Below are 12,791 nucleotides of genomic sequence, written 5' to 3'. Positions count from 1 at the left end.
GAGTAGCAGCTGTTGACCTCTGACCTTCAGAGGATCAGAGAGGTGCTTAAAAGATTCACGTTTTTACAGATGCTTTTTTTTTGTTCCATTTTTTTCCTATCAGACTAACCACAGATAGGCTACAAGTGTGTTTGATATGCTCCTACCATAGAAAGACTAATTCTACGTATATAGCTATCAATCATACTTAGCCACTGTGTCACTCTACAGAGGCCATTATGAACCATTATGGGATCTGTTGATGTTTGCCCACATGAGGCACAGCAACAGTTAACGGTCTAGGTCCCTGAGGAATGCATGCACCGTCACGCTTTCCCTCTTTGCATCGGACACCTGGCCCTCTTTCAGTGCCACCGTGCCATTTACATCTCAAAGGGGGACGACCAAGAAGGCTCTCTCTGTGCTCCCTTCCTTACTCCAGAAATGATCTGATTTATCTCTTCATCAACGGAAATATCTGCCTTTAGATGGCCAATCCCGCCTCTCTCATCCCCAGCTAAGAGAGCTAGGAGAGGCAGCAGTAAAAAGAGAGACTTGTGATCCTCCGTGTGATCCCAGACCCAACGGACCCGTGTCACAGTGCTTGATTCATGTGATGCGGGTGACTTTCGCTCTGCTCCCAGGCTCACTGTGTTAAGGCACTGGGGGGTATGAGCAGGGAGGGGATGGCGTAACGCAAAGCAAAGGCGCCTGTGTTCCTGAGGTATCCGATTCCCACGTTTGATGGAGCATGACAGGTTGGCTCAGGTCAAATTAAAAGGCTGCAGTAACAAATATGAGGGCAGACATTGTGATCGTCTGTGCAGGTGAACTTTCCGTGGCAGTGGGAATAAAAAGTTATTTATTGCGCCGAGGGAGAACATTAGTCTTGGTGGCATTAAGAGGGGGATCCCTGCGAGGGCCAGGGTGGATAATTGAATCATCCTTGTGTTGTTTCTGCAGCGCAGACCTCTTATGTTCATCTGCCAAAGGAAAAGCCTTTACTTATATCTATGTGTCTGTGGTCTGTCTTCTTCACATCAGACCTTTAAAGCTAATTATTTCTAAACTACCTTTTATTCTGCAGCAGTTATTTCCTGAATACTACTCTTTTCCTGCAGGTTACTGAAAACATGACAGCCCTCTTTCCAGACATATAAATATTCTCCATCCTGGCTCCTTCCGGCTATATCTGACCACCCCTAACAAAAACTTCTGAGTAACTGAAAGACAAACGAAAGGGACAATTTGTCATATTACATGGCAACACAACTTATTTTATAACCTATTACCTACAGTAAGAGAGCTAACATTAGCATTCAACCACTTCCTTGCCTGCATTTCCATTTGATAGTGCTACACTAAACAATAGGAGGAGTGTAAATTCCTAGTCAACACTAAAGTTAGCAACAAATTTACTCCTTCCCTATATTGTAGCTTCTTGGCAAGCTTTATTTTAAGCCTAGCCTACTTAGTAAGTAAGCTAATGTGCAACCATGAAGTAGCTAAAGGTAATGTTAGCTAAGAATTTACACCTTTCCTGTCTTACCATTGAACATAATCAGTATGTAATATTAGCCACTTCCGAGCTAATGTAAATGTTAGCATTGTGGATGACTGTGGTTTATCAGACTTTTAAAACTAATAAGTTCTAATTACCTTTTATTTCTGCAGCATGAGTAACTTGTATAGTCGTTCTTTATTGTCTTGCAGGTCCCCTGGCTCCTTCCGGTTTGTGTCTGACCACCCTAAACTCAGACTTCTAACTAAAAATTAGCATTCAACCACTTGCTTGCATTTCCTTTGATAGTGTTACACTGTACAATAGGAAAGGTGTAGGCCTAAATTCCTCTTATTGTCCTATTGTTGTTAGCAACAGATTCACTCCTATACTCTAGCTTCATGGCAAGCTTTATTTTTAGCTTAGCGTACTCAATAAGTAAGCTAATGTGCAACCATGAAGTAAGAAGTCATGTACCACAATCAGTAATATTAGCTTTTCAACACTTCCTAACTCATGTTAACGGTAGCATTATGGATGGCTGTGGTCTGTCTTCTTCACATCAGACATCAGATCAAACTAATCATTTCTAACAACCATTTATTTCTGCAGCATGTATGTGCTGATTATCTTGTCTATTTTCCTGCAAATGTTTCCAGTGGAATCATGACAGCTCTCTTTCCAGACATAGCTTTATATATATTCTCCATCCCCCGGCTCCTGTTGGTTATGTCTGACCACCCCAAACAAATACTTCTAATACTTCTAAAACTAAAAGAAATCGGGGAATATCTGGAGGGACAGCTGGCTATATCACAAGGTAACACATTTTATAACCCATTAGCTACAGTAAGACAACAGCTAACATTAGCATTCAACCACTGCCTTGCCTACATTTCCTTTTGATAGTGTTACACTGTACAATAGGAAAGGTGTAAATTCTTGCTTACGTTTGCAACGAATTCAACCTTTGTATATTAGCTGATTATTTTCTGCAGGTGAACAGAAACAAGGCAGCTCTCTTTCCAGACATAGCTTTATAAATATTCTCCATCCCCTGGCCCCTTCCAGCTATGTCTGACCACCCTAAACTAAGACTTCTGTTAAATAATGTTATAAATGCCTGCCAATGTTTTAAGTCTGGATCAGTGCCTGCAGGCTCAGCTTGTCCAACATGTGATATACAAGGCTCTGTGTACCTTGGAAATGTAGTTTTGGCACCTGTGCTGTTTCCACTGTATAATTTTTCTTCCATTTATGGTCTACTAATGGTTGTATAAACGGTTAATACGTAGTGGGTAAATTCAACATAGAAAAACAACCAAAAATTCTCATGGGTGCATTTAGAAAGGTACTTCAAATGTCAACACTGTTCTTATTCCAGCTTCTCCCAGTGGACACACCGCCCAACATTAGGGACCGTAGGAAAATTATTTGGGGGAAGGGGGTTGAGCCTTAGGACCTCAAATACCAAGAAAAGGAAATACCCTCTCTTTATCGACTCAAACCTGATTTAATGTTGAATATATTCATGTTGAAATTACTTTGCAGAGTTGGTTTTAAGAACAGTGTCACTTGAATGTCAAAATGATGGCAAAAATAACAAATAGTGCCTCCTGTTTTCTGCCCTCGCTTTCTATAGTTGAACCAAATGCTACTAAATGAACTGTTATTACCACTCTCGCTGAATAGCAGGGCACAGGCTGAGGGGCTTCAGCACTTTTCACTTCGAACAAAAGTTAGGTTGTGTTGAACATGCATGATATTATAGTTTAAATCTACAGGATATATTTAATTTGACCACAGTTCAGTTGTTATGCTAAATAAACTGATGGAAACTGTTTGCTAGTAAAAAGCGGCACAAGGAAGCGGATCCACATCTATAGCTGAAATTAAATATGGTCCTACAAGCTAAAATAGCGCCCTGATGGTATGATTGTTGTGAACATGGTGAACACAAAGGTATTTGATGCAACTCTTTTTTACAGTTTCTACTCTTTTTTTTCAGTCTATATCTCAATGAAATGATGAAATAAAGCACAAATGACAGGACATGTAAAATGTTTAATGGCTTCCTTTTAATTTTCATACAGTCCCTAAACAGACATTTTTAAATCATTTAGTGGTTTTAGGGTGTTCAAATCACTCAAAGCAACAAGGCTGTGTCTGTCAGCGAGGTTCAAACATGCGGGTGAACGGTTAAAAGGTAAGTGAGGCGTAGTAATTGTGTCTGTTAATCACCTGCCTGCTGCTACGCCCACAGGATATTTTAGCTCCAAAACGATGGGTGTGTGGGGGTTATGTGGGGGTAAGTGCTGCACACCTGCGTGGCCGTCATACTCCTTGAGGAGTTTTAGGCATTTCATTTAATCTCCATCAATTGTCCCCCCCCTGCACCCACACCCCTGACCTCTTAACCCCTCCACATCCCCTGGCTCAGGAGTGCCAGAGGCATGCACAATTACTGCTGTGAAGTCTTGTCAGGTAAATGAAGCATAAGGAGACGCTACATTTTTCCTGACACTCGTGAAGTCTGTTGTCCTGACTCAGTCTTCAGTCCCTGCTGGGTAATTAAACATGTCACAATCATTTTTTCATACCCTTGTGTTCTGAGTTGTTTTTGTCCAACACAAATTATCTCCATAATTAGGACAAGTGACCTTTTTAACATAGTGACCATTTTCCTCTGACGTCATGCTAAGGATGGGAAGCTGAAACGTTGATATTAAAAGGATAATTTGGTATTTCGTATCAACTTAGGAAATCTGACAAATCATTATCATTGTACTGCTTCTTTATTAATCACCAACTACACAACAAAAGATAGTAAAATCTGGAGGGACATCAGGCCATATTTCAAGGTAAAAAATTTTTTTTAAATAATTCATAGCCACTATTAGACAGCTAACAATACAATTTGCACTTAATTGCTTATATTTTGTTTGATAGTGCTACACTATATATAATATATATAATATATATATATATATATTTATATATATATAATAGTAAACGTGTCAATTCCTAGCCAATGGTAATGTTAGCTATTAATTCACCTCTTTCCTGTATTGTAGCTTATTGGCAAGCTTTATATTTAGCTTAGCCTAATAGTTTTTAAGCTAACGTGAAACCCTGCAGTTGCTAACAGTAATGTTAGCTAGGAAGGTCCTTTGTGGAACGGCAATATTAGCTTTTAGCCACTTCCTAGCTAGTGTTAATGCTAGCTAGTAAGTGGCTAAAACTTTAGCTAATGAGTCAAATATGATGATTAACATTAAAATATGACCCAATGATCCTTCCAATTTTCTCCATCCAAGTTGCTGATCAATCTAAAAGTAGTTTAAATAACAATTTGTCCATTTTCTCCACGTTTATAACTTTTGAGCTTCCTACCCCTGAGCATGATGTCAGAGGAAAATGGCCGCCGTGTGAATATGATAAATGAACCAAACTGAAGTTACTGGGCCCTGCTCACAGCTGGCTTATTATCACCTCTCTCCTCCGGCTCCTGTGCTCTGCTTTTTGGGTGGCACTGATAATCAGTAATTAACTGAGCCAGGTAGAGTATTAGCTGTTAAATAGCTCTCTCTGGGTGTTTGTTTACTTGTGTGCTGGCCTGCGGAGGCTCCTGGCCAGTGGGTGATGAGTTACAGACACAGATGGTGGGCATCAGCAGGCCGGCTGGGGGCAGATTAGCAGCCTCCCATGTCTGAGCAGCCCCGTCCCAGCCCGCTCCCACTCCCACTGAGCCCCAGAGGAGTGCCTGTCTGTAACTCTACTCGCTTTGGCAAGCCTCATGTGTTGATGGAGGCCGACCATGGGCTTATCTCGTCTCATTCCACCACCAGCGGGCCGAGCAGGCTCGGGGCTCCCAGAGAGAAGGGGCGGGGGTGTGTGTGGAGGGGTGTCTGGTGGGGATTTTCTGTGTGAAAACAGACTTGTTTTGAAAAGGTAATGCTGTTGCCTTTGTGGCACAGATTCAGTAATTAGAAGTAACTTTACACCACTAAATGGAGCCTTATCTAAATGCATACTCATTTGCACTTTTAAAGCATTGCAGCAAGGTGTTAAACCCCCTTTTTCTTAATTAACTGCTAAGCCTGTGTGACTTTTTATGATTAATAATCAAAGGCTCAGGCAGCTCTGTGTGCTCTCATGTGGGATGGCAGCTGCCACATGTGCCACCTCCATTGGGATGTATTGGTAATCCCCCCTTCCGCCGCATGAAAAATGCTTACAGTGCAGATTTTGCCATGATGCCATATGCATGTTGCACTGGACAGGAAGCACAGTTCAAACAGTCCAGGTCAAAGGTCAGCCAGATGCGATGTTGAGGGAGCAGGAGGGGGAAACTGGGCAGCCTGTAGGTTAGCGTTCGGGGGCCTGTTTATTTTATAAACACTGGGAGCAGATTAGTACTGGAGCCAGGCTCCCTCAGCCATATGGGGAGGATGTCCTCTGTGTTAGGAGGCTCTCAACAAACCATTGTGTTTATAGATGGAGACACACAGTCACTGGCATCATATCTGTTAATCACTAATAAGACATTATGTTGTTGCCAATGCACATGTGTAGACCAAGGATGCATGGTCTGCTCCACTTCCACTCTGGGCATAATGGAGTATTGAATGATTGTGTTTGTAGCGTCTCACAAGTTTTGAGTCATTAGTGGTGTTGGCACACGCGGGCCATCGTCACCGCTTAACTGGGAGGTAAAAACAGGAAATGGATGGACCCCCCCTGCCCCAACCTCAGAGCCAGTCTAATGAATCCTGCTTGAAGATGTTTTTTTGTGTGGCTCATCTCCTGAAGACTCACGGCCACTTCCTGCCATTGTTTGGGGTTTTTGTGAGATGCAGTAGCAGTAAAGTCTCTTTGATGACTCCAACTGTCATCGCTCTGCTGGACTGACGGGTCTCTCTCGACACTTGGGGATTTACGCAAACAGACTGCTTGAAGGCTTAAATGCTCTCATCCAAAACACCTTACTGTACGATGAACACGTGCGTTTAAGGAGTGAAGACCCAGAATCTGTTCAGATTTGATTAATGCAAACCCTCTGACCCACACATGACTTACAGTTAAATCCAAATAAAGACAACACATGGAAATGCTAAATTAAACATACCATTAAGAAGGTTTATCAACCTTCGGGCTGAGAAATGTTTTCCTGGCTGGCTGCTGAGAAATGCTCCCGACAGTGCTGCTGTCAGTCAGATTAACTATTTAACCGTGCCAGGACACTGCAGAGCTGCTGACAAGCCTGCTGCAGGGAGCCGTAAGTGTTCGTGTGGACATACTATACTGTAAAAGCAGCATCATTAAAACTTACATGTATTGTCTGTTGAGCCCCCACAGTTTTTTGATACAATAGATTTGGCAATGTTCACATTGCTTTGGTTGAGTTTGCAAAATACCAATTGGAACAGCAGAAGTTAGACTGCTCAACAATTTAGCCATTAGCCGACATTTAGCTAACAATTTCCACTATTCACTTAAAGCTAACGATTTAACGATTTAAACTGTCCGTTTGTTACTATTTTGACTTTGTATTAATTACATTTTGCTCCAACTAACTATTTATCTTTTATCATGACTTTAAGCTAACTGTTTCAACCATTTATCCACAACTTGAAGCTAAGTATTTCAACTTCTATCTTACTATTTCAACAGCTTTTAAGCACCCTGTATGAAATCTTAGCCAGCTTCTGATTACTGTTATTTTTAACTGTTTCGCCTTTTTATGCATCACACTAAGCTAACCATTGCATGCATTTATCTAACTTTAACTGTTTAGCTATGACTTTAAGCCAACTATTTCAAGTTTTTCCAATAAATTAAGCTACATCTCAACTTAATTTCTAGCTATCGAGTCCTAAACACAATGTCTGATGTCTATCTGTTACTGACTCATACCTACACTAAGGTATGTACTGTAAGTGTTGAAGTTGATAGCTCACTGGTTTTTATCTAAATAGTATTATCATACCAATTCATATTTGTTGTTTGTAATATCCTTCATACAAATATGTGAAATAAGAGCTTCCCGTATACCCCCCTTGCAAGATGGGATGGAGCCAATGTTTGATTTTAATGGTCAGTGTGATCATCTGAATCAGCTTTATTGGCAAAGTATGCAAACACATCTACATTGACTACAGTTTCATGTTCATGATAACAGACATTTCTGCAGATGATGGTAAATGGACTGTGCTTTTCTAGTCTTGCGACCACTCAAAGCACTTTTACACTACATGTCACCCATTCACACCTATTAACTCACTGATGGCAGAGACTGCTACGTAAACCCAGCTGTCAATCAGTGATCATTTACACGCCGATGGCACTGGGAGCACTTTAGGGTTTAATGTCTTGACCAAGGACACTTCGACATGTAGACTGAGGGAGCTGGGGATCGAACCACCAACTTTCTGATAATTGAGCCACAGCCGCCACACAGATGATTGTAAAGGTGATTTGATGCTCTGAAATTAACTGCGTTCTCTTCTCCACATATTTCCAAAAAATAAGTCATAGGTCAGAAAGGTCAGCAACTCCTGGAGTTGGTTATTGTCTTATTGCTTCTCCACAAAAACAATAATAAATATGTCACTTTTAAACACTCAAAATGCTCCTCTCAGGGGATTTTAATGTGAAGAGTATGCAGGGACTGATGCTGCATATAAGTCATGGAGCCACTCTTTTAAATTGAACCGTATATATTCCCAATCTACAGTTACAGTTTGTGTTATGGAGACCATATGAGGAGAAACCTGAGCGTTACACAGCAGGAACCACAAACCTGTGGCCAACAATTTTGATGTTCGGCTATATAAATGGGGCCCCTCTAAAGATCTGACCCTGGAGTCCAGCACTGGGAGGAAGACGGCACTTATGCTTTGGAGATACATGCACTAAAGAGTAGGTTTGTTTCCCATGGAAAGAGCTCGAGTTTGGCTTTTCTGTTATTTACAATGAGCTGTGGGGATGAAACAGCAGCTCACGTATCAGCACAGAGGGTGTTGTGTCTTCAGAGCTGCACGGACAAAGCCCCTTCATCTGCAGGCCGGGGTCTGATCAAGGAGGATCAGGGCACAGCGGTGGGACTTGTTAACACTGCTGTTACGGACCGCCGTCCGCAGGTCTCACTCGTAGCCAAAGGGCTGGATCTGCACGCAAAATATTGTTGGTTTATGTTGGATTAGGACTCACAGGGTTTGATTGTTGATTAATTCCGTTATGCCAGCTCGCTCTCTATGTGCATAAAGGCTGTAGGAGAGGGTTCAGCTGCAGGACAATACCCGACTCTTTAACCTCCTAATCCTAAATATGTGCAAAGGTCTTATAGATGCACGCTAAACGCAACACAGGCGTCTTTATGAAGCACAAAAAGGGTCAGTTAGAAGCTTTGTTAGAGAAGAATGAGGCTGAAAAGCAATGATTACAGGCTTTTACATTCAGTTAACCCTTGCATATATTCACTAAGTAGTTCTGTCTCCGATGTTGCGTTACAGCATTTATTTCCAATCAGTGAAACTTTTTGATGTTCCAATGTTTGATCCCTTTTTGATACAGTAATTTCTGACTTGATGGCATAGTTTACAGAAGTTTAATTTAAATTTAAATCACTTCATCAGTGACTTTTGAACTCTACTGTAATGAAAATAAACAGCCGCTACACAGGACCAAATATCTCGACTGTAACTGGAGTCAGTGAAGCCACATAAGAGCACATCTGGACCTTGAGCGTCTGCTGAGGTTCTGTTCATGCATTAATATGAACTCATTATGCCATATCATAAATCTTGCTGCGGCCATGATTGCATATGTGTGCTGTTGTCACCTAAAGTCAACCCCGGACCTACATCTGCTCCGGGCCTCAGATCATGATAGATGTAAGGGCATGATTGCTGCAGATGAGAGGAAAGCACTAATTCTTAATCAGAGAAACACGAGTGAGTCAGAGATGCTTTACTGAGTTTGCCCTTTTCATTTAACTGCAGTTTTAAAGAGCGCCATCGAGTGGATGCAGTGCATTGCTTTTATTAATTGGACTTGGGGTCAAATGTGATTGCCCTTCATCAAGATATAGAGTCCGTCATTTCTGCTATCTGATCCGTGCTTTTGAATGAACTACAAGGTTACGTGAGGAGACCAGCATTGAAAGAAGAAGGTGGACACATGAGGGATGGGGCCCTGAGAGAGAGAGGGTCAGGATGGCGTGCGGGCCTCGCCGGCCATGGAGATTAGAAGAGGAGAGAGCGAGCAGGCGCTGCCAGCGATAACAGAAGGAAAGATAATACAGAGGAAGGTGTTTCCTGTGAGTGTTCCCTCAGGAAAAGTCCTCCTCCATCCACTTCTATTGGGTTATTGTGGACGAGACGCAGGCTGAAGGCTCGGTCGCCATCTTGAACCGATTTGCTGTCGGCTTGTAAATCAAATAAAACTTTAATGACCTTGCTGTCAACATATGGGAGGGTGGTGCAGGCCATGTAAAGTACATACTGTACATACATTTGGACATGCAGGCATACACACACACGTACACACTTAAGCTCTCAGGATCCTATTGTGATCGCTATCCTGCACTTCAATCAAGACAAACAATGGTTTTGGCTCGTGCTGGCGACCTCACTGACTCAGATGGTTGCTGTCCCTCTCGTGATGCTATCAGCTATTGTCCTGATGTCCTGCTCCTCTCGATCTGAAGATAAACGCGCGTGTGATTCAACTCCGGCCTCTCCAGATGCCACAGGTGCTCTCAATTCCATCTTAAATTAGATGCTCAATCACGATACTTCCAGCGCCTGTGAACCCCCATCAGAGGGGGACGTCACCACCAATACTGTTTAAAGTTTCGTGCTGAAGAAAGCTTTGTTTGGCTCGGCCGTGTTTCCAAGCTGTTGGTTCCAGTTGAAAGAGCTGAGAGGAACCGTACATGCCCCAGCTGACTTTTAATCACACTCACCCAGGCACTGGCTCAGTCACAGAGAGTAGCAGGCCTGTAATTAGATGACAATGGGCCCCTCTCTGGTGCACATATTGATGGCTGACGGGTGGCCGCAGAGTTATTGATCAAAGACATAAGCACAGGAAGAGTATAGAGGGGGAACAGGGGTGGTATAGATGTTTGGCTGTGTGAACAACAGGTGACAGACATCTTACAGGCCTGAATGTTGCTCTGGACTGCTGCGAATAATTATATATTAGAGATAATTTACCACCCAAGGGAATATGCTGGAAGAATGAAGCCTATGGGAAAAGGTGCTTTGAGACAGCCGTTATTTACTAGCTTTAATGGAAGTGATTTCAAAGAGATAACCCTAACCAAAGTAGGCGGTAATACTGGATAGTGTGCCCTGAATTTATGATCATTTGAGCCCCATCTCATTTCATTTTGTTATTGACTGTCCTTTACTTTATGGCACATATTCTTGTTTGGCAGAGGGAGACAAAAGCAGGACTGTTGTCTGCTGTAATGTCATCAAATGATGTTAGCTGCATATAAGCAGTAGCTACTGTAGATGCTAACTTCTTAAAGTTTCAATCCAAGTTTAAAGAAATAATCTTGAAGATTTTCATGTAAATAAATGTCTGTTAAGTCAGTATCTATCGCCAAATGAGGTAACACAATGGTGATTGAGCCGATGGCCCACTGATGAAAGCCTTTGCATTTGCAGTATATAGTATTGTTATGTACTGGGTGTCTGTGGTGACATTCACAGAAAAAATCACAAGCGGCGCCCAGTTAGTGATGCGTTTTCCATCAGCCAGCAGTGGTTGGTCTGCCAGAGAGGGTAGGCGGAGCTAAGCGGCTGCTTTTCCGGTCTCTGCAAGTGTTGCGAGTAGACAGTAATCTGCTATGGCTGAACAAGCAAAGAAAAGATCGATGACTACAGATACAACTTCAACAATAAGTGAAAATCCAAAGAAAAAGAAACAAATTCGACGCTCAGATGAAGGCAAACAGTCTGAAAAGGAAAACGACCGTCAGCGAGGAAAATCAAGAGTTACAACCGTAACAAAGGGAGACAACCATGGTTGTCTGCATATGAGGGAAGCGTACCCCTATACTTACTGCTTATTGCTGTAAGCTGCCACTAGAGAGAACTGATATCTTTGAGGTTATACCTTTAAATAAGAGAACTTTCTTAAGATGCTGCATACATTTATTGGATACACGATAAAATGCTAACAAGGAATGGTTTTCGTTAGCTAGTCATAAGTATGCTTAGTAAACATGTGAGACTACGCTATATGTTTCCTAACATAGTTGTTTTGCTCGCATACCACAAGACAGAGGTGAGATTTATGCTCTGTTGGTTGTATTTTAGCTTTTTACCATTTGGGTAAATGACGAAAAGCCTTCAGAAAGAGGGCTAATGAGTTAGCTAACACAATGCTAAACAGTTTGGCAAGTTTTGCTAAGTGGTGTAAATGTCCCCAAATCTAATAAAGAGCTAGACCGAGCTGTTACGCTACCCCTCACTCTCTGGACTGGCTTCCACACAAATATGCAACTAGTAACTTCATGAAATAGTTACGGTTACTTACGGTTGCTTAGCTACAATTGGAAAATCACTTGTTTAGCAAACGGCCAAAGACCACTCAGTTTTCAGAGATGTATAAGCCGTGGTCACTATTAATAACTTGACTTCCTTCTTGCAAAAGATTAACTGCAGGGAGAAAAAAGTAATATTATTTAGCTCTATGTTATCTGATACTTGAATGGATTTACTAAATTGGCCACAGTTAAGTGTCCTTTAACGATTATAAATCCCACTTAGAGTTACATCAACATGAACTCTGGCCTGTCGAGCAGAATCTCATCAGTTACCGCTTGTCCCACAGTCATACATGGGCCAGAGCGTGTACGATACAGTAGCTCATTCAAGTATGAATAATCCCATGTTGGCTGCATGGATCCAGGGGCGACTGAAGCGCGCGTGTGTCAGAGATCCGTAACGAGACCTGGGACCCTGGTGGGATGGAAGCGGTCCAGCTGGGGCTCCACCTCGGTGCTCTGCATGCTTCAGATATCACTGTGATGTCATGGGAGAGGCTGCAAACCAGGAGGCCCTCCTCACCTCTGAGAGGAGGTGAAAATGTCACAGGTTGCAGATAGTTTGTGGGGGAGAAAAAGAAATATGCACTAAGGCTTTCTCTCTCTCCTGAACTGAAAGGATCCAGATAATTAAACTAATCTTTTTTGTATATTTCTGTGCTTTATGTCACATTCCTTGAGGATTTCCCGAGACAGCTGTGTGTAAATGATATCTCCACCTGTATTGCATCATATGACAGCTGATGC

Source organism: Semicossyphus pulcher, unplaced genomic scaffold, assembly GCF_022749685.1.
Source record: "Semicossyphus pulcher isolate SPU_LCO1_2020_fin unplaced genomic scaffold, fSemPul1.0.p SCAF_6, whole genome shotgun sequence".
In the NCBI taxonomy this organism is placed as follows: domain Eukaryota; kingdom Metazoa; phylum Chordata; class Actinopteri; order Labriformes; family Labridae; genus Semicossyphus; species Semicossyphus pulcher.
The sequence above is the reverse complement of the archived record's forward strand: the minus strand, read 5'-3'. Positions refer to the sequence as shown.